The 21,892-nt window shown below is 38.3% G+C and overlaps 1 long non-coding RNA gene across 4 annotated transcripts in view; it reads left to right on the top strand.

Annotated features, from left to right (window-relative positions):
• The first annotated feature begins 1,441 nt into the window (after positions 1-1,441).
• The window catches only part of LOC146545397 (uncharacterized), an 84,224-nt gene continuing 63,773 nt past the window's right edge, over positions 1,442-21,892 (top strand). Inside the window, exon 1 of one of the 4 annotated variants that reach the window (XR_014885471.1) lies at positions 1,442-2,894. This is a non-coding gene — a long non-coding RNA (uncharacterized LOC146545397). The remainder of the gene's footprint in view (positions 2,895-21,892) is intronic. The other 3 variants (XR_014885467.1, XR_014885468.1, XR_014885469.1) reach the window with 3 other exon arrangements.

The following is a 21,892-nucleotide window of genomic DNA, read 5'->3' as shown; positions in this document are numbered from 1 at the left end:
CCCCACATATGATCATTATGCCGCTATTCCTTTTTTTTTTTTTTTTTTTTTTTAAATACCTGTTGCATTAAGAATATAGTTTTTACTTTGCCTGCTGGAATCCCCCACCCCCTGAAAGGTTTTCACTGGACAGACTCATAACTGCTTGTCTACCAGGATCCCCCAAGACTTTTCACTGGGCATATTCACATTGAAAAATAGGTGATTTATTGAAGTGACACATGTAACAAGTTTGGAATTGCCACTGAGATATGCATTAGCTGCAATAGTGCTAGTGTATGATGACAGTGCTGGCAAAATATGTACTACCCTGGGTATTCTTCACCAACATGTGATGTGCAATACTTAGATGTCCCATCTCTTCTCTCTCTTCTCTTTTCTCTCCTCCAATCTCTTTTCCTTCCTCTTCCCCTTTTCTCTGCTCTGATTTGCCCCCACAAGATACTTTCCTTATGAGAGACTGAGAGGATCTCTGAGAATGGTGATTTGAGTGGACAGTCAAGTATATAGTCATATATGTTCAGCATATTCTTCTTAGAGCTTGTAAGCATACTCAGGGGTGTTAACTTTAGTACTAAATTTCACAGTTAATGAAGTAAATGTATAACTCTGGGTATCGCAGCCTTGGAGATTTATGCTAAAGCCATATATCTGCTTTTTCTTGCAACATTTAGCCAAAACAGAACTATCCTGCCACTGCAGACTCCCACTTTTGGCTGCTTTTCATGCTGACCTTGCAGATCTTCATGCCCGAGGTTTACACAAGAGATAAGCAGGCACCAGCATTTTTAGCACCAGCATTTTTAGCCCCTTATGTATAAATCCCATGTTATTCACTCCATACCTATAGTCACTTGATTCAAGATCTAAATCGTGCTTGCATAAACTAAAACCAAGCATTATCCTATATGTCTGAATTTTCTTTCCCTCTACCTGGATACAGCTCAGATTCAGTCCACCTGGACAATCGTGCATTCTTGGCAAATTAACGCACTGGTTAGCATGGATTTGGCACATATACAAAACATAATAACCACAATGATTACTGCAAATAATAGTGCTATTAATATTATAAATGCAGATTGCAGTAAAGAAGCAGGACATCCTAATAGTGAGAATCCTATCAATAATTTTGATAACTGCTGAGAAGTGATGCACCGAATCAAGGACATTTCAGCTTCTCATACTGTTCTGCCAGAGAGTGAGACTAGGGAGGAACAAAGAGCTGTGAGGGGGCAGAACCAACACATCCAACCTAAACTGTTCCATACCATATGACATTATGTGAATAAACTTTAAAAAACAGTGTTGGCCAGGGAGCAGTTGCTGCTCAGTGGCTGGCTGGGTATCAATTGATGGTGAAGAATTGCACTTCGCACCACTTGTTTTGTGTATAATATATACTACATTATTATCATTACAATGATTAGTTTCCTTTTCTCTCCATTTTTTTCTGTCTGAGTAAATAATTTTTATCTCAGCCCATGAGTTCTGCTTTGGTTTTGTTTTCCCAGTTCTCTCTCCTGTCCTACTGGGAGGAGCAGGGTTTCTTCCAAACCCTACAATTTTGTAATTCTGTGAACAAGTGTAAACTAGTTGAAGGGCTTGAGTTATTGGGATCAATCTGTGAATTTCAAGCTTTTGGGCACTACAGTCATAAATGATGGTACAATTCCAATTACAGTGTTTTGGACCATCTAATTGGGAAATATTGAAGTTTGTGTATTAGATATCAACCTGAATTGAGTTGTCCAGTAATCCAATCCAATTAAATCCCCAATTCTTTGCCCAGTGTCCATATGAATTACACTGGGTGAAAAGCACTGTGAGATTAGCATTCTGTGTTTGAGTAGGACCTATCATACAGAGGAGCTCTGTTCTGGGTTGGGTTTCAGAGGCAGACATAAGTGACTAAAATGAAGATGTTGCAAAACACAGTTTAAGGATCTTTAAGAAAAAGGAAAGTTTTGGAAGGCATTTTCCTGGGATCTTTAAAGAATGTGAATTATTGTAGAATATTATTTTACCCCGTAATATAAGATAGCGAGATATTACAGTTAGTCAACATTAAACACTTTGAAGTAGATTGATGGGCAGATGAAGTGCTGTTGGTCAGTAGAAATCCCTCCTGGTGGAAAGCATTGACTTAACTGATGCAAGTGAAAAAGTTTTAAGCTGAGAAATAAAACAAACCCTGAACAAACAGACTCTGAACAAACAAAAAGAGTGGAATAAATGGTACATACAGTAGAAGTAGCCTGGGGGTTAATAGACAACCACTACCATTGTTTTAGAATGGTGTAAGAAGGATGAGATATTTAAGGACTGGAAGTTTACTGTTGAGTAGAGTGAAATAAATATGAGCCTTTGAGTCATCCAGATTCATTCAGATTTGGGCACTAAGCTTTCAGATGGATGCAAGATAGCCACAGAATCATAACAAAATTACAAAAGTGCAGGAAAGATGACTAGTGAAGCAAAGTCAAAATAATTGTTAGTTTAATGCAGAAATTTGAAGAGCTGGGGAGTAAAGGATGATTAGTTCTTCAATATGTTGTTAGGAAAATGGAAAAGCCTCCTGTACATCCTGCTGAGGGATGAGTATGTAGGCTTTATTTGTAGCAATAAACAGCAGAAGAAATAAGAAAAGTTGTTAAGTATATTTAAGTACTGTATGGGAGCTGCTGAATCATAGCCTGAACCTCTGACTGATCACGTGAGGCGAGCAATGAGTCAGCCACGGGAGCACAGGTGAAGGCAAATCACCTGTGCTGCAGGAAGGGGTGGAGCCTGGCTCCACCTCTCCTACACCCATTTAAGAGCTGACTGCCAGTAGGGAAGGATCTCTTCTGGAGATCCCTCCTTTGGAGGTTTGTAGCAAGCTTAGGACATAGGTAAGTGGTCTCTTTTGTTTAATACCCTGCTTAGCCAAGCTCTCTGGTGTATTCCATGATTATAACATCTGTATGTTCATTGATTATACAAGTACTATTACAGGCTACTGAGAAAAATCACTGGAAGTTCATCATTAGGAATTTTAATTACAGGTTAATAACAAATATTTTCCTGTAATGTTTTGTGTGATTTCTGGAAGTCTTGTTCAGCATTATCCTTGAAATGTACTTGAAGCTATCTCAAAGTACTGTGAAGGATACACAGGTACAGCTTCAGGCCAACCTCTCTGCAAAGCAAAACAACTTCTGTGACAAATATGACTGTCAGAAGAAAAATGCCTATGCAAGTCTCGAACAAACTTACATCACAATGTATCTACTTCTGTTTCAGATTATTAAGAAATACATGGGAATGTGTAGCATTTTTTTAATAAAATCAGTGCATTTCTAAGTACAAGTCCCATGTGTTTTCTACTTCTTTTTGTTTTCTCTATCAATTTTCTTACAGCATTCTGTCAAAATGCTATACTTTGTGTTCTCTGAGAGAGGGACCTGTATGGCCTACTTACATATGCAGTTTCTCAGTGATGTTTGCAGTGCCTCTTAAATATATTAAAGCAGTTCTGATAATAAAGCTTTTAGGATAGACTGTATTTTTTCTTAGCTTTGTACAGCACTCAGCATACTGGAATCCAAACATAGGAAGTACACATGCCTGCATAATAAATGCACATAAGAGTACTCAAAATAGGCATATTGTCTGCCATGCTTACTCTTCAGAGCAGAATTTTAATGCAGCTAATATGATACTATATAAGATGCCATTTTCTAATAAGTAAGTTATGCAACAGGTTGAAGTTAACCTTGCTGAACTTGTATGTCTAAAAGACTGGAGCTTACTTTGAAATTAAAGTAACCTGGGAAATGAAGGGCTGATATTTTTTGCATAATTGTGTAAAAAATGTATTTTTGTGTTCCTGCAAACCTGTCATTTAGATAAAATTTTCAGGAACAATTTTGTGTAAGTCTCCCAATTTCCACTATCTTGAACACTTACAGATATAGTGGCCTGGTCCCAAACAAGTAATTTAATGTTTCTAGTCAGCTTTTAAACATTCATTTATGAATGCATTTTATCTGGCTTATATACTCACTTTGTAGAGCGGTCTGATAGACAATTACATAAAATTAAAAAGCTACCTATTTCTAAATAACTTTCAGTATAAATTTAATCATCTCTGCTTTATGTAATGTATGTGTTACAGTACATAAATTTTATATACCATTTTCTTCCCAGAGTGCTTCCTTGTACCAAGTCTTGCAATGCTACCACTGGGTGCATAATGCAATTTCACTGCATGCAATAGCACTATCTTTAAGTCTTGAATCTGCAGTGCTGACGCATGAACAGTCTTAAATTCAGTAGTCCTGCTAAAAGGTGTGGGTGTTCAAGAGGCTCAGAATCTTACTTTGGGAGACTAAGCTGAAATAAGCTATGTAATTGTTGTCACCCATGCTCAGAAAAAACTGTCTGCTGAAGTTACTACTGTAGATAGAGTTAGACCCGTGGATAGAATTTACTAAAGCTTTTAAGTAAAAGTAAAAACTAAAAGCTTAAGTACTTAATCCTCTTCAAAAAAAAAAAAAAACTACTTGTAGTGACAGTATCTTTTCCTTTATCTGCTTTTTTTCATGAAGCAAAGGAGAAAGCTCAGTAAACTGGTTGACTTTGACCACAGCTTCTTTACTCTGACAGCAAAGTCTTGTTACAGTTTAGTATGAGTAGATTGGGTACAAAAAAATAATATGCCTTTGGGTAAAAAAGTGAATGCCTTAGAGACCTTGCAATCCTTCATGCAGGAAATTCAGCCTCCTTGGTTTTCACAGAAATGCAGAGCTGTGTATTGGTTTGAACAACTTGCCAGAGATTCCTACCAATAGAGTGAAAGATATCTGAACCATCCTGGTTGGATGTGAGCCAGTGATCACACCCGTGTTTTTGTAATGGCTGATTAGTTTCCACTGTGGGAAACTCAAATAAAGTAAATGAAAACACTTTCCTGCTTGTTCAATGAGCTGAATGTTCACGTAAATTCCCATGGGAACACTGATGTTTAAAACCCATACAGTCAATACAGTTCTTTTTAAATAGAGAATATTGCACTAGAAAAGCTTCAGCACCCTTTCCTTTCATTATTGTAATAGTTCAAGATCAGAGTCTGCCTCCAGCATATCCCCTCAGAGACAACACAGCACGTTCAGATAGAGATTGCATCTGACTGCTCCCTGGCACTGGTTCTCCAGTGAGCAGAAAGTGAGAGGAGAGCTGTTTGGGTGTGCCTGCCCTCCAGCCAGCCTTAGCTGCCAGCTGGCCCACTGGTTCCCTCTGCCAGCTGGCACAAGCACTAGCAATCCTATGATTCATGTGTACATTGAGGGCTTGGGGAACCATAGCCTGCCCTTAGCAGATTTTGGCACAGGAGAAATTCTGACCCATGAAATGTATGAACGAATTCGTCAAAAAGTACAAGGGAGCAGATACGGTCCTGGTGATCTGGGAAAATTTCCCCAGAGAACTTGTTTGTGAAACATTCAGAATGGATCTAATTAAAACACAGACTGCAAATATGCTGTAGAAATACTGATTCGCTCCAACATTTTTTAGCTGAGATTTTTGTTCAGCCAGGTTGAGCCAAGACTCGAGACTGCAGCTACTCCAGAGCACTGAAAATATGAGCCAGGTTTCAGGAGAAACAGGTGTAATTCAAGTCCCATGCTAGAAAATGTTAAATAATGTCTTGTTCTGGCAGCAAAAATAATGAGAAATAACCTTATGAGACAAGATGAAAGTCATCCGCAGGCAGGGCTTTATGTCCAACTCTGTCTTGGGCCTGAAAGCTGAAAATAAAGATTGTAATTCTGTCTCAGTAGGGGGCAGAGAGCATGTGAAGAGGAACTGAAAGACAAATCCTGCATTGCCCTTGAAAGACACTATTTAAACTGAAAAGGTCATTGCCCACATGATTGCATCATCCACTATGCCAAGACTGTGTATGGTCTGAGGCTTTGACAGGTCCTCTGTTTTTATAGAAGATGAGGGGTTTCAGGTGTAGTTTGCTGATTAAAAACCCAAAATATCAAATATAGAAATGATTCTAAAAAGTAATCAATAGGAAAGAAAACATATTTTTAAATACGTTTTTATTAAAACAGGTGTTTTCTCCACTGTTTACACATTTTATTATTCCAGAATTGTAGCTTTTTAGATTGCTTTGTCTGTCAACTCTCATTCATTGTAGTTAAAGCACCCCTAGTGCTTCAGAAAAGGTACACTTATAAAATGTTCCTTCAATAGGAAGTTTTTGGGGGTCACTTAGTAGAATGCTAGGCATTTACTGGTTCTGTTTTTCATGCTTGTATGTATGGACATTGTTGTCCAGAAGCTTTCTGAGTTATCTCTAACAACAATTTTAATTGGAAATGTATGTGCTATTCTATACTATGCAGAAGACTTGATGATTAGAAAGTATCTAATGCTGTGTAATTATACAGGTGTTATAACTTACTCTTCTGTTGGCAGGTAACAAATTCAGTGTTGATCCAGAATTGCAGTGATTTCTTTTTGTCATTGTCTCCATTTTGCAGTGTTTATCTGTTAAGCCTCTAGGTACCTTAATATAGCTATCTATGAAATGGCTTGGCTTCCTTGACTGTATTTCTGGTCCAAAATAGTAAAGAGGAAATTAAAGAAATATCTTCCAGCAGTGAATTGGGTTTGCTAAAGTGTCACCGCTGATCTCATAATTAGCCTCTCAGAATGCCATGTTGTCTCTTGGTCTTCAGAGAGAAAGTAGAAATGAAATGCAGTTTGTACTACTCCTAAAAAACTAAAAGCATAATTGGGAAGTCAAGAGTCATGCGAGAAGCTGCATTTTAAAATACTGATTTATTTAGAAATGTTGTTGTAAAAGTTGATGTAAAAAAAAATGAGAATGAAATGTAATTCTTACAAAAAGATTAAAAATAAACTGCATTTCCACAAGAATATCCAAACTTTTTTCATTACTACAGCTAACTGTAAAATTTCTTCCAGTGGTTCATAAGGTGTACTAACTACAGTTATTAGTCATTTCCCTTACCCAAAGTTACCACTAGCAAGTGTTTTCAAAACAATTTTTTGCAATTCTTCTAAAACCAATGTGCTAAAGACAGCTCCTCTCCTTAGTGAGGAAGATCTTTGAGAATGGATGAGAACTCACCTTTTTCACAATGCTTTTAGAGGGAGAGCACGACTGCTGTTTCTGTAGTCTCAATGTAGAATTTTCCTTGCTAGAAACTAGATCTGATATGTTCATTTCCGCTGCTACCAAGTACCAAAGAATGTTCTGTAGGCTAGTTAGCACATTGTATATATTTCTGGGAGTCTGAATGTAAGGCATGTTTATCACAGCACCTCTGGAAGGCTTAACACCCATTTCCTCAAGGATGCAGATCTCTACAACATCTTAAGGAGTGTCATTATATTATAGGAGCAGTGTAATTAGGAATAGTTCATTCTCCAAGATATTCCTGTTACGATTTTTTTTGTCAAAAAATGAAATTACATGTTTCTGTTCATTTTTTGTGAATGTTTAACAATTTGAAAATTAGGAGAAAAGGACGGAGAGGGGAAGGAAAAGGGGTTGGCCTTTGCTAACTCAGTTATAAAAATGCTTGTGGAAATGCTATCCCTGTTCTCAAAGAGACTTCTTTGATGCCATTTTCAAGATTATTCTGTTAATAGAACTCTATTATCATTGTAATAGTAATTACTTACTTCAAAGTGGGGTCATTAGTCCTAATTAATATTTACGAACATACCAGTATTGAGGTGAAACAATACGAAGCACTGAAATATTTTGTCATAGTGATGTATCTCAGCACTCTAAGAGTGCTTAAAGCACTCTTCATTTCAATCTCAGCTGCAAAATAGGTCAAGACTGTCAATTTTTGTCGGTCTCTGACTGTCATGCAAATTCTGCTCTACCAGACTTCAAACAAAAGATTAGTTTGTACCGACTTTGCAGATCTTTGTAGCAGTAATTATCTTAATTTAAAAAATACTAATTACTCAAGCTATTTTTCACATATAAGTTTTTTCTCATTTTACAAGCAGATGCCGTATTTTTGGCTGGACTTCCATGAACTTTTAGGAAACCATCAGGTTTATTAACATTTTCTATATTTATAGAAACCTGTTTCTTTATGATAACATGTTATGTTATTATCTACATACAGCAGTTTGTAGAAATACAGAGCCTAATTCTATCCACAGTGGGATGGTGAGTACATATGTTGTAAGAGCCTATCTGTAGAGAAACATTATTTCTGCATTTCAGTGTCCAGATGGCTAGAATGCTTGTGTGGGATTTTTTTTATTGTTTTTGCTGCTTTCCATCTTCTCAGTTGGAAGTAAGAGTTGTTATTCTAGGCCTATTCTAAGCCTATAGTAATTGTTAGAAAAATGAAATTCCATCTGTTATCGACTGAAAGAATATTGGGGGTGGGGGGAGGAAATCAGCAGCAAACCCCACTTGCTTAATAATTTTTGTTGCCAGTTCTAAGCCAAAAATCTCAAGACGCTCTGCATGAAGTGCAGATAGCTGGATAGCTGGTGACATCACCTGCTGGACAGCAAGGCACATTTATTTATGAATCATTTGTTCATTTAGGTAAAAACATGCTAAAAGAAGACCAGACTTCTCACTTCATATAAATATCTTAGCTGTCCTGCATTGCCAAACTTTCAGAAGCCCAAGTGTTTTGCAATTAGTTCAATGCAAGTTGCTGAATGCTCTTTTTCTTTCCATTATGTGTGGCCTTGTATCCAGGACTCTGTGTGCACATTTGAGTAAACTCACAAAACTCTGGGGCAGAAGAGTAGTGACTCTGTCCCTAGTCTCTCCGTTACTTCCTTTCATAACTTTTCATTGCAGATATGGAATTTGATACAGTGTGAAATGTCATTCTCCACCTAATGTTGGCAGAATGGAATTTGTGGTCCTTCTGTTATTTTCAATAGAACTTTCTCATAGAGAAACCAAACCTGCTTGTTCGTTTTAAAAACATGCCCTTCTTATGTCTCCCCTTGTTCCACTGTAGAGGTAATGTGCCTGAAAACACTATCAGCATCCATAGAGTGTTGTCTTTTGTCTCTTAACTTGGGTATGTGTTTTTATCCCTAGGTAATGGAAGAGTCTGTAGTAAGGGGAAATGTAAGACAGTAAATGGTACTTACCATTTGCACTGCTAGACAGTTTTGGGGTATTCCAGAAAATCTGTAGTTTTGTCTTTCTCTGGGGCTTTTAAAACAAATCTGATTTTGTTACAGGTTGCATTCAGCCTTGGAGTGTTAGAGTTTTATTGACCACAACAGCAAAAATCCCTGCAGGTTTAAAACTGTATTGAAAGTCAAAGGTTATTTTATCTCATCAATGTATGAACTCAAAATATCGATTACTCCAGGGCAACGAGGTAAAGGCAAGAGCAAGACAAGTTAAACAAAAAACAAGCCAGTTATATAAATAATTGTTTCTGATTCATCTCTGAACTTCAATTTTATTTGCAAAAATCAAAGGGGGGCATAATGGTATTTTTACTTAAGATACTGTATTTTTACTTTTAAAATATTGTAAAATATTCTGTTGGAAGAGTTAATAGATAAGGAAAGTGAATTACTGAGCTTTCAGGATATCTAAGCACTTAATTTGAGATTTTAAGTCACTATTGAGGAAAATGTCTTGCAAAGTAAAAATAAATAGCTTAAGGGAAGGTAACAAGTTTTAAAAGAAAATGAGTTTTTTTTTTTTTACAAATGAATATTTATTTTTGTCCTCATTTGGCTTTGTTCTGCAAAAGCAGTGATATTATCTTAGCAAGGTGTTTATGCATATGTTTAAGCCTTGAAACTAAATTTCTGCATGATAATATCTTTCTATTGTCTAAGAGCAACGTCTATTTCCCCGCAGTAACCTATTTACCCTATTAATAAGATCAATCCCCAGAACCAGAATCAAATAAAATACTTGTAAGATTCACTTATTACTAGGATTGATAGCAAATCAAACTGAGAGAATTGGTTAAAAGTTCAGGAATTTGAGGAATTAGGAGATAAGGTTTCTTCTGGAGTTCTTAAAAGGTTCTCAGTAACTATCAGTATCATAGTTAATCTTTGCAGTGTTGTACAGTCAGTCAGTTTTTGATTTATTGGATTGGTGGATTATTCATGTTCCTAAGTAATTTGTACTGCAGATATGCAATGCTCAAGCTTACGAGGCAGCTTGCATCTAAAAGCAATGTATTAGAGTACTTCAATTTTGCCATCTGCTCCAATTATCTAATTGATATAGGTGTCACATCACCTGTGTTACTCTACCCTGTGTGAAAGTGAGCTCTCCAATGACATCATCAACTAATCATCAACTTTGATAAATTAGGAAACATGGGACTGGAAGGAAGATAGGTGATTTGCTAAAAGAGACATCTTGAACCTGTGTTTTTCTTTCTTTTTCTTTCTTTTTTTTTTTTTTTTTTTTTAGGTTTGGATTTGATTTGTTTTACAGCTGCTAGTATTACTGAGTTCTTCATATACTTAGGCACAGTGAGAACAGAATTAATTTACAGCCACAAGTTCTTGAGACATCTGCAAATCGCAATCTATGATCTGGCAATGAAGAATGAGAAAGACGTTAGTAGTGATCACTTGTAAAATAAATAAATAAATAAATAATCTGCACGTAGCACTTTGAGTAAGACTTCACATTTTCAAATGGACATAAAGCCCCAAATTTTTTTCATAAAATTTCATAAAATTCACTTATATGGGATTCAGAGGTACTTCAGATTGACAGAAATAGCAGTTTGTCCCTTAAATTTGAAAACTGATAGAAAGAAGCTGCAAGGAAGCTGCCCAGTTCTACAGTAGCCTCTAGAAAGCATGCTCCACAAGATGCTCTCCTTGCTAGTCTTGCCCTCTGTTGGAAGCCATACCTCAGTTTCAACATTTAAAATTAGTAGATTCTTTTGACTTCAGGACTTCAGCTGCCACTAATATCATTCTCAGTATCTGCTAGATATTTGTGAGAACAAGTTCGCTACTCAAGAGGCAATCAGCTGCATGCTTGCTAAAAAATACTGAGGTGATAAAAAGGTAAGGAGAAAATTCTCTTTTATTTTTAGAGCAGGATTTGAATAGGCTCGAATCTCTCACTAACTGAGGGAAAAGCAAAGTGTTATGAGAGTATCATCATGCTGTATGCAGAGTGAAGCAGGTTCTTGGTGGAAGTAAATCTAAAGATGTTGTCAAGTATAAGGGAAACTGCAATTTTTTTTCTGAATGGAAATGTAGGGTATCTATAGTATACAGTAACTATCCTTTGATGCATGACAGCTGTTTTCTACAAGGCAGCAAACTCGAAGGTGGTATAGAGGACGTTATGGGATATACACTTTCTGGATAGTGTCTGCTGTTATATGGATATGCAGTGCACCACGTAAATTAGTGTGGGCATGCTTTCAGCTGATAAAGTCCATCAACAAATACTTGATAAAATATTTATATGTACCGTTTCTTGACAATAATGTACTTACAGTCCAAGATGAACAGTCTCCAATTTTGTTTTATAGTAAAAATATTTACATTTGTCTTGTCTTTGAGGCTGAACAATGTTTTATATTACATACTTCCACATTTCTTTTTTTCCAGGACTTTCTGTCCTATGTTTATACAGATAGTACTGTTTATTCTGAATTCTGTAGCTAAGGATGCTTTGTTATGATGAAATAGACATTTATTTGTACCAGTACATCTGCAGCCTTAAATACTCATTTTCTTGCTTTTAAGTACTTGACTTTTCTAAATTTGGTGATAAATATCTCTATTGTTCACACAGATATGATGGGAGGTGTCTAGCCCAGTGCTTTGCAGTTTGGTGTAATATTTTTATCTGCATTTAATCTCACTGCAAAGATCTCCATGCATTTGAAAAATGTCTGCTTGTACTACTAACCTGTTTTATTGCATGTCTATATAAATAAAGAGTTTTCAGCAAATATAAATGCATCACACTATATATATCCTCTCCACATTTTCTTCCAGTAGATATATTTTTGGCAAGTCATTCAAATACCAAAGGGGAGGGAGGGAGGAATAAATTTTCTCTTATCAGATCTTGATATTTCCTTCTTTTTTTTTAAATCTTGAAAAGCAAACTAATTTTAGTTATAATTTTGTGATAAAAATGTCTTCTAATAAATTTCAAAGTACAGAGAGTGTTTTAAAGCATTTTATCCATACTTGGGAAACTAGGTTCTCTAGGCATTGTTATCGAGATGCAGCTGTTTTGTGTTATGGTAAATCATGATATCAGTGAATAGAAAGATGATCAAAGACCTACAGGACACAATAGATAAATAACAAGAGGTGTATTGTAACATATTTCAACCTTAGAAAGATATTAAACTTTTAAAACACTCTCCAGTTGTCACAGTTTTGAAGATACGTGCTGGATGTTTGGAGTTCTTATTTGATCTCTGTATGTTCTTGGAATACCCATACAATCTTCATAATAGCTCCCCTACTTGTTAAATAATGGAAATTGTATCACCCGTGGGACTGGAAGTCCATTTTTCAATTTTTGTTTTTTTATTCTTTTACTAAGAGAGAACAAGTGAATATCTATATCTCCAGTTTGAACATAAAGGAATACTTCTGTGTTTAAATAGTCGCACTTAGCAGCAACTTCACACACACTTAGTGGTAAATGTCATATTAAAGTAATGGGAGACCATATTCCCACATCCATCTACTGTTCATTGCTCTAAATGCTCCTCACTTACACTTGAGGATAGTGGCAGTAGCTCAAAATGCTTCTTTAAGTGAAGTCACTGAAAAAAATATGGTGACAAAAAATCTTGATATCACTGAGTTTCTGATTGTCCACAGAAAAAAAAAGTCTATAATGGTTTTGTTTTTCTGTATAGTCTTCAAATAGAACTGACAGGTGAGATTTTAAGGAGATTTTTTTGAGATGGGGTGGGAGAGGGCTAGGAAGGAGCATTAACAAGATGTTTCTAAATTGATGGAAAAGAAAAAAAATAGATATTCATATTTCTTAGAGATGATCATTTTATCAGTAGTGTGGTTTCAGGCTTTGGAAAAGCACTATCCTTTATCATTCCAGAAACTATGGTATTTTTCTGTTCATGTCAATCTTTTGAGCCCAGGAGGCAAGGAGGTTAAAGCTGGACTTCATAAAGGAAGTTTGTAGCTGATTTAGTAGTTACATATCATCACTGTACCCTTTGTAACACCAGTTTTCCCTAGAGCCTCTTCAGCAAAGTAATGATTTAGCCTAGTGCCTTTAAATCATTAGGTAACAGGCTGAAATGTTGTCCTTCTATTAAAAAAATAAAAAAATATTGATCATAAAATAATGAGGATAGGTCATTCATCCTGTTCTTTCTCTGGTATAACTCTTTGAGAGTTTATCAAAAGACGTTTAACATCTTGTATTTCCAGGTAGCTCCACGGGTATTACTGAATAGGGCAGGCTATGGTTTTATAATCACTTAAACTGGCATTGCTGCCAAAAAGAAAAAAAAGAAAGAAAGTAGTCTTACTACCATTCACAGTTTGAACTATTCTTTCCACTGTGTTGGCAGATGTTTCCTGCAGCTGAGGTTAGAGAACTGGTGTGAATTAATACTAATTTATATGTTCTTACCAGGTTGGTTTCAACTTAGATGAGCTTCCTGATCAGGTTCACCATCCAGCTGTAGAAACAATTCTGCCAGCTCAAGAGAATAGTAGTACAAAGACCAGAATTAAACCCTATGTTGAAGCTATTTTTGTTTAGTGGCAATCCTAGTTTAGTTGCCATGGGACTTTATGAATCCACAAATTAGAGTTGGTTGAATAACAGAGGCTATGTCTAATTTGATTTGGTGGGTGCAGGAAAGATCACCCTCTGGCTTCCAGGGCAAAGAGCACAGCATAGATTGGGATGGATAGATCATGTCTTTTCTGCATGCTGATGCCAGTGCTCTGTAGCTCTGAAGGTATCTTGTCAATGCCTTTGTCATTTATACAGGCTTCTCTAGTGTAAACCTGTCTGCCTTTGTCACTGTCCTCAGTGACCAGATGTGAGATATAGGAAATATTAGCATATAAAAGCAGCTGGATTTTTAGCCAGCTTTAGCTTGTCAAAGCACAGTATAGGGTTTTCTATGTCTCACTGACCTGCACAGTACAAGTAACCTGTCTGTGAGGCAATGTCAGAGTGCTGGGGGAGACTAACAGGTCTTACTGGCCTTGCCCAGCACCACCTGGGTCACCCTCCCATCCATGGCCATGGCCCAGGACCTCTTTTTAGCCTCAGCTCCAGCCCAAGGACATCAGTCCCTGTCCAGCCACACCTCAGCAGTGCCAGCGTGCAACCCTGTTGATGTCCTGTTCCATCACTGCTCCCACAGAGGAGCCTGGTTTCCAGGTCTAGGTCTTCCCTTGCCCTGCTACACTATGGAGAGCTCCACTGCTCCCAGAGAGCTGCCAGCTGGTGCAGTGTCCTGACATCTGGCACCTCTCAGGGCTCAGATGCAGGGTATGAAGTACATGCCCCAAATGGTAGGGCAGGTGAATGAGTCAAGAAGAAGGGGCAAATAAAAATGAAGTCATTAAAAAAGTGAGAAGAAAGGCAACACATTTTCTGTCAAGGTTTAGAGAGTCTGTAATGAGGTAAGGCATAAATGTTTCGGTGAGAAATCTCGTTGTAGGCCAAATGTTTTTGGTTGAAATTCAGCTGTCAGTAGGACGACAGAGATGTCCATAAAATGAAAAGAAATTGGACAACAGTTTCATGGGCTGATGCCAGGCTCTCAAGACATGAGAGGGTAGCAGTGAACATGGTTGGTCAAGGGCCCTTCCTGCTTTGCTTACATCTACATCAACTGCATAGCTGCTCTTAAGGACAGACCTAAGGATACTGGGGTCTTTCTAGGGCAGCTACTGTGGAGCTACACGTGAAGTGTAAAGGCTACAAAAAGACACTGAATTGTATTTTAAGAAAAATACAGATTATGTTGTGAGGGAGTTGTAGGAAAAAAAAAAACAAAAAACATGAATTTCTCTTTATGGTTATGTATTTATAACTGAATCCACTTTCAAACCAATTGAATACATGTTTAATATTAAGCTGCAATTCTTCAAAGCCTCCAGACTATCTTTTGTTTCCTCATTTAGGGAAGCTAGAAACATTTTCAATTCCGTTATCAATATTTTTTCCACCTTCTTGTGCTCAGGACAAGTGTCCTTGAAAGGGCAGGCGTTTTGGATTTGCTGATTGTCATGTAGACAAGGATGTTTTCAAAATAAAGGCACACAATCCATTTGTAAATCTTCCTGAATTTATGAAAGTCTAATCAGGCTGACTCAGAGAACCAAACTATGGCACATGTCATTTGAATTTTCTCTTCCCCCAGGCCTTGTCTACTAGAAATATGCATACATTGTTTTGTAAGTAGAAAACATGAATGATAACAATACTCAGCCCTGGTGGAGTACTGAATGTATTTTAGTTTTGAATGCATCTGAGGATTTACCTTTTTCATATACTGCATGTGGCTGTAACAGGGCCTACATAACTTTTTTTTTTTTTTTTTAGCTAGACAACATGGTCTTGAAGAAACACATCTTTCCATTGCCCTGTTTTTCCTTACTGCTCCTAGCTGACAGTATTTCCTGCAGTGTTTCCAGTAGATGTGTAGTCATTGAATTAGTAGATGAAAGTGATCTTTCATGCCCTAGTTGGGTGAGTAGTTTGTTCTTTCAGAAAATTTTCTATTGAGTACGGCTGTATTAATTGTATATGATTAGGTCTTTTCTCCATTTTTAATCCCATTTTTTTAGTCACAGACTCACAGAATTGCAGAGGTTGGAAGGGACCTCTGGAAATCATCTAGGCCACGGCTGTCCAATCTTTTGGCTTGCCTGGGCTGCACTGAATAAAGAGGAATCATCTTGGACTACATAGGATGCAGTAAAGCTTCCTATTTATTTCCTTGGTTACTACAACCTATACAAAGAGCACAATAGCACTATTTGATAGAGCATATTCTCAGCTAGGTAACACTGTTTTTCAGCATACTCACCACCATTAGCTATACATTTTCACCTGCCATGAAGTAGAGCTTGCATGCTGCACTTGTCAAAATGTATATCAGCAGAGGTGACTGACTGTTCCACTGCTGCTATGATGGCATTGCTGCTGAGACCCACTGCCTCACTGTGCTCGCATATACTGTTTGGTCTCAATAAACATTCAGCAAGCATTGATGGATGTCAATGGGTGCTATTTTTTCCACACTGAGGAATTCAGTGACACACCTTTGCTTCAGATGCACTTCCATGACAGACGCCATTTCCTTGGACTTCTCCTCTGCTGCCATCACAGCAACACAACACAATGGAATATTGGCAGGAAGGTTCCACCTTTACTTCCATAATACCAGCATCTGCCTCTGATGTCATGGGCCAACATAATAAAATAGGAGACATTACTTTCAGAGCAGCCCTTGTAAAATATATAATATCGTTCATGTATATAAGTAACAAAACTTATTTTATTCTTTATATTTTTATTAAAATATAAAACTGAGAACAACAAAGACGTAAAGATACTGGGATATCTGATGTTGTTTCTCTACAACTAATGCATCAAACTGGCTCAGTATCAGAGTATGCAATTCTTACTGGGCTCACAAGGTGCACATCAGAGATTATGATGAAACTTTACTCTTCCTGTACTTCATCCTTGAAAATAGTTCTTCACAAATTTGTACTGCCAAAAAGTGAGGACATGAATAAGGCATGATGGTGAAATGAGGGATATTTTTCCATGGTAAGAGATGTCTAATAAAAGCCAGGTAAAGAGACATGATCAAGTTTTTGAGTTGAATGTCTGATTGCAACTCTATACATTCCATTTGAGAACGTGCAGGTAATGTTTTGATGTTGACTGAAAATGGAATCACAAATATACAAAAAAACTGTTGTTTTTTTTTTTTAATCTTGAAACCTATTCTCAAATTCTCTTATAAAAACGTGAAGTGAAAATGCCTATTTTTCACGGTTTTCAGAACAGTGTTTAGCCAACGTTGAGAAAAAAAATTCTCAAATGGGCTTGTTCACAGAATCACAGAATCACCAAGGTTGGAAAAGACTTACAAGATCATCCAGTCCAACCATCCACCTATTGCGAATAGTTCTCACTAAACCATGTCCCTCAACACAAAATCCAAACATTCCTCGAGCACCTCCAGAGTCAGTGACTCCACCACCTCCCTGGGCAGCCCATTCCAGAGCCTGACCACTCTTTCAGAAAAGTAGTATTTCCTAATGTCCAGCCTAAATCTCCCATGGCGCAGCTTGAAGCCAATTCAATTATCTAAAGATAATCCCAAAAATTGTATTTGCAAACCTTTTCTAACATAGCCTTTATTATTTATAGTGTAGTTCTGGGTGTGGAGGTATGCCTTTGGGCCGTTACCTTCTGCATTCTCTCAGTTTATTCAGTGGAGTAGAGTACATGAATTATCATGCATCTCACTTGAAGCAAACCCCAGTTATAACATGGTTCTGATCTTTGCCAGCCAAGCTCCCCATCTAGCTAATATGAGTGACTGGAAAAGGCTGGCTAATCCCAGTGACTGGAGAGCCATTCACCCTCATCTCGTTTATGACTTTCCATTAAATGTTCTAGATCTTCAGTCTTCCCTTTTACCAACTAGAAAGTATCACTAATATTAAAACAACACATTCTCGCAAATTCCTGGCACCCATGATGGTGTTTTAGTAACAGAACGGGAACAGTAGCACTGTTAGATGGCATGCCAGACTTCTCCTAATTCCTTATTTGAGGCTGCAAGAGCCTGAGAAGTAAAATTAATTGTTTTTGTGAGGATACAAGTGACTACAGTAAGCTGTCGATGGTTGTGAAAGGTTAGTCCTGGGATGTTCACTGAAGATAGGGCTAGGGCAACTGCTTTCCCCTTTGACAATAGGTTTACATTACTATCAAAGTTTGCATCAAATTGCAGAGTCACCCATTTGAATCACCAGCCTCTATAGATATAGGAATGGTCATAAGGAGATATGGATACAGTAACTCCCCTCAAAGTGCAGGGACCACTTATAGTATTAGTGGGAAAACAGGAGTATGTGATCCCCCTGCAGAGAAAGAACCATCCCATTGGCAAAGCTACATGCACCGAGATGAAGGTTGCATTCATCATCTCATTACACCATAATTCTGGATTAGTTAAATTGTACTGGGGCTTAGTGCAACTCACTACCTACAAACAACAAGGTGCATAAGTTACTTTTGCTAACCTAAATGTGTATGTTTTGGCACACCACTGGGTAACTACCTCCCCCACAGTTACTGATCATTCAATACATGATGATAATGTCAAATACAGTGAGGAAAGATTAAGTTTGTAACATTTGGGGGTGGGTTGATATGCCCACCATGCAAGTGCTCATTGTATCATCCACCGGCTGTCCTGCTAAACAAAAAGCTGAGGTATTGGCAGCCTTCCAAGCTAACCATACACACCTATTTTCCCCCCAGGGTAGAGACTGTCCTGGAAGTATTGCTCTGAATTCCTATCTGTAAGAAATTAACATTCAAACTCAAAATATGGTGGTTCTGGTTCATGCACCCCCTTGCCACTATCCTCTCAAGCTTTCCTAGAAACTAGTTGCTTAGGGCCACTAGATGATGGGCTTCATTTAAAGGTTATCCACAATCCTCTGTCTTCTTTCAACTCGAAGGTCCAGTTTTCTGGAGCTTGTTTGGCCTTAGCACAGGTATGGCAAATCCATCCACGTTCCACTGTTTTCACTGCAGTCTCTGTAGTGAGTAGCACTTGAAAATGTCCATTCCTCTTAAGAGTCAATGATGATTCCTTCCAGTCTTTTACCAGGATTCAATCTTCAGGATAAAACCATTCACCATGGAGTCCAAGGGAAGGGTTTGTGCTAGCTGTCCTCCCACCAAAGAGACTGTGTCTTGCCCACATATTATCTTAAGTGAATATCACTTATTTCCTTCTTGTCTTCCAGATCAGGATCTACCTGGGTAAGGCATTCTGAACAGCAACTTGTAGGGGGCTAATCCTATGTCTCCCCTAGGTTTTGCCTTTATTTGGATCAGGGCCAAATGTAGCAACCTACTCCAAGGTAAGCTAGTTTCCATCACCAGTTTCAGAAGGTGTTTCTTTATTTCCCCATTCATCTGTTCTACCTTTCCTGAAATTTAAGGGTGCCAAGGTATGCAAGCTTCATTGTATTCTCAACAGAGTCATGATTCCCTACAATACCTTCCCAATGATGTGAGTTCCACTATTTGAATCTATTGCCTCTATTATCCCATATCTGGGAATTATTTGTTCCAGGAATATCTTTATGGCAGAGCTGGATATGCCAAGAAATGCCTCCATCCATCCTGTAAGCTAGTATCCTATCCCTAGAAGGTATTTAAATTACACAGCCCTGGCCATCTAGATAATATCTGCCTGACACCACTGGAAGGGTTGCCCTGCTCAGAGTTGGCTTTCTTTTGCTATTTCCTTTTTTTATTTATTATTTACTTTAGCACATGTCAAATATCCCTCAGTGGCTTGTTTTGCTAGGACAAACAGCTCTGTGGTAGCAAATATTTTTATAAAGATATCTGTTAATCCTTTGGAGCCTTAGTGGCTTCCTTCGTAAAGTTGTTCTAAAACCCCGATTAACCAGTTATTCTCTCTTTCTTCTGCCCCACTATTTTTAATTATCTCTAACTCCCCTGATGGGAAACTTTTTATCTGGCAGCAGCTGGGCCTCTGGGATTAAGGGAAGGATCTTAGGTATTTCTGGCAGAAGTTCTGCTTCTCAAACTTCTTTGTCTGCCAATCAATTACCTGTAGACTTCTCCAAAAAGCCTTCCTGACGTATTATAGCCACCTCTTGTGGTAGATTCTTCACCTTCAATAGGTGAGTAATTAAACCCTCGGCAAGCTAATAACCCTCTTCAGAAACCAGAGTTGATTTAACTGTAACAAAACAGATAGGACCCATTTTCCTGCAATTCTAAGGTATCACCACACTCAAGCACCTTGTTCTTCTTTCTCTTGACTTAGTTATGTCTGTTAAAACTGTACAAAAGGTGCTAAATAAAATGAGTGAATTATCTGGAGGACTTGAGTTATCAAGTACTGTGTCTGCTTCAGATTGTTCATCCTCTTCCTCTGGCCATATCTTATTGTAACCAGGGACTCAGTTGAGAATGATTCTTCTGGCCCCCTCATTACTAACTGAGGTGCATGACATTTGCTACAGCCAGACAGCCTTAGTCTGTGGGCATGCCTTTTTTTTAATGCCCAAACCATTTGCAAGTGTCACAGTGATCTTCTGCCAAACAGGGTCTTCCAAAACAGAGTCCCCTGACTCTTCTCCCAATCCCCTGCCCATTTCTTCACTGTTTCAGTACACATTCTAAAGGAGAGCTCTTCAAAAATCCCCCCTTTCCAGCAAAGGCATTTTATCCATTATAGAATAACATAATAGAGACACAAAACACAAAAACAACCTCCTATCCCCCATTTTCATACTTCACTGTTTGAAAGAGAGGTGTACCTTTCGTTTTCTTGTGTCACCAGTTTCAGGCAGAAAATTTGTTCACAGGTCATTTCAGCTATTTAGCATGCAATATATTGCCCCCATAAAAACTAAGAGTTTTAACTGTCTCGTTTCTCTGCGTTTTCACCTGCTCATTCTCAGAGGAAACCAGAAACCTCTTCCCTGATAAAAGATCTGTGCTTGAGCTAAAACAGCTACAAAAACTGCAGCATTTTTGGTCCCTTCCCTTAAATTTCCCTTTGTTTCTGACATCACCTACAATTCATTGCCTTAGCTGTTTTATCTGGTTCCTCCCTGTATGCTTAAATCAATTGTTGCCTAGATTGCAGGTCTGTCACTGTCATCGGGTTCTACCACTCACCTCAAAAGCATCCACCACTTCATAGAATCACAGAATCATAGAATTGTTTGTGTTGGAAAGGAACATTAAGATAATGTAGTTCCAACCCCCTGCTATAGGCAGGGACACCTCCCACTAGACCAGGTTGCTCAAAGAACCATCCAGCCTGGCCTTGAATGCTTACAGGGAGGGGGCATCCACAACCTTGTTGGGTCTCACCACCCCCACAATAAAGAATTTCTACCTAATATCTAGTCTAAATCTACCCTCTTCCAGTTTAAAGCCATTTCCCCTTGTCCTGTTGCTACATGTCCTTCTAAAAAGTCTATCCCCAGCTTTCCTGTAGATCCCCTTTGGGAACTGGAAGGTCTGTAGAAGGTCCCCCCAGAGCCTTCTCCTCTCCAGACTGAAAAGCCCCAGTTCTCTCAGCCTGTCCCTGTATGGGAAATACTCCAGCCCTCTGATCACCTCTATGGCTCTCCTCCGGACCCACACAAACAGCTCAATATACTTCTTGTGTTGGGGGGCCCAGAACTAGATGTAGTACTCCAGGAGAGGTCTCAAAAGAGCAGAGTAAAGGGGCAGAATGCCCTCCCTCAACGTGCTGGTCACACTTCTCTTGATGCAAAGCAGGATACGGTTTGCCTTCTGGGCTGCAAGCACATACTGACAGCTCATGTTGAGTCTTTCATCAACCGACATCCTCTAGTCCTTCTCCTCAGAGATGCTCTCAAGCCATTCTCTGTCCATCCTGTATCTGTGCTTGGGACTGCCCCTACCCAGGTGCAAGACTTTGCACTTGGCCTTGCTGACCTTCATGAGTTTGACATGGGCCCATCTATCAAGCCTGACCAGGTCCCTCTGGATAGCATCCCTTCCCTCTGGTGTGTCAACTGCACCACTCAGCTTGGTGTCATCTTGCAAACTTGCTGAGGTGCACTT

The sequence above is a fragment of the Meleagris gallopavo genome, chromosome 1 (assembly GCF_905368555.1).
Source record: "Meleagris gallopavo chromosome 1, MGAL_WU_HG_1.1, whole genome shotgun sequence".
In the NCBI taxonomy this organism is placed as follows: Eukaryota; Metazoa; Chordata; class Aves; order Galliformes; family Phasianidae; genus Meleagris; species Meleagris gallopavo.
This window is presented reverse-complemented; position numbering and strand designations above follow the sequence as displayed.